The 888-nt window shown below is 58.8% G+C and overlaps 1 protein-coding gene across 7 annotated transcripts in view; it reads left to right on the top strand.

Moving 5' to 3' along the window:
* Positions 1-888, top strand: part of AGFG1 (ArfGAP with FG repeats 1) — a 90,741-nt gene that overhangs the window by 53,255 nt on the left and 36,598 nt on the right. The window lies entirely within an intron of this gene.

Below are 888 nucleotides of genomic sequence, written 5' to 3'. Positions count from 1 at the left end.
TGCCACCCCCCGTTTAGGGAGACTGTCCGGACCCCCGTTCCTTACCTTAGCACTCCTTGCCTTTGTCACCCGTCTTGCTTGGATGGCGTCTCCTCGTCTTCCTGTGGCCCCCTCCCCCGACGAGGCTAGTTTAAAGCTCACTGTATGAGATCAGCCAACCTGGAAGAGGAGACACGCTTGCTTTTAGGAGAGAGATGAAGCCCATCCCAACCCAGCAAGTCCCCTGCCCGAAAGCATGGGTCATTATCAAGGAACCCAAAGCCTGCCTGGCGGCACCAGCTGCCTAAGCACCGGTTGACCATGCCAGTGTAGGCCTCGTGTCACCGCCCCCGCCTACTCACCAGAAGAAGAGGGGGAAAATACCACCTGCACCCCTGCCTCCTTCAGCTTGTCTACCAGAGCCTTGAATTCCTTCATAATGCGGTCAGGGTTGCCCCTGGCTGCGTCGTTCGTACCCACATGGATGACAACCATGGGGTACTGGTCTGCAGGTCGGATGTAGGCCAGGATCCTTTCCGTGATGTCCCTGACCTGTCATGAAGCAGACCTGTCATGTCAAGGGGAAGGGCTGGCAGATGGGACCGTCCAGTCCTTGTAGGATGGAGTCTCCAATGACGAGGACCCGGCGTTTCTTCCTCCTGGGGTTCGCTCTCCGCCCGTTCCCTGTTGTGTGGGGAGTGGCATCGTCCCCACCGGGGGCTATTCCACTGTCCTCCTCTGTCACAGCTGCCAGGGCATCAAACCTGTTCCCCAGCTGACCCTGGGGAGCTTCCACCGCTCTAGGCCTAGCAGCTCTGGATTTGGGCACCTTCTTCCACTCCTGCGTTGGATGCGTCTCCTGTGGGGGCTGTACAGTGGGCGACCAGGCCTGCAGAGAATAGAAATAGG

This window comes from Gavialis gangeticus, unplaced genomic scaffold (genome assembly GCF_001723915.1).
Source record: "Gavialis gangeticus isolate Ggan-Ray unplaced genomic scaffold, GavGan_comp1, whole genome shotgun sequence".
Classification (NCBI taxonomy): Eukaryota; Metazoa; Chordata; order Crocodylia; family Gavialidae; genus Gavialis; species Gavialis gangeticus.
This window is presented reverse-complemented; position numbering and strand designations above follow the sequence as displayed.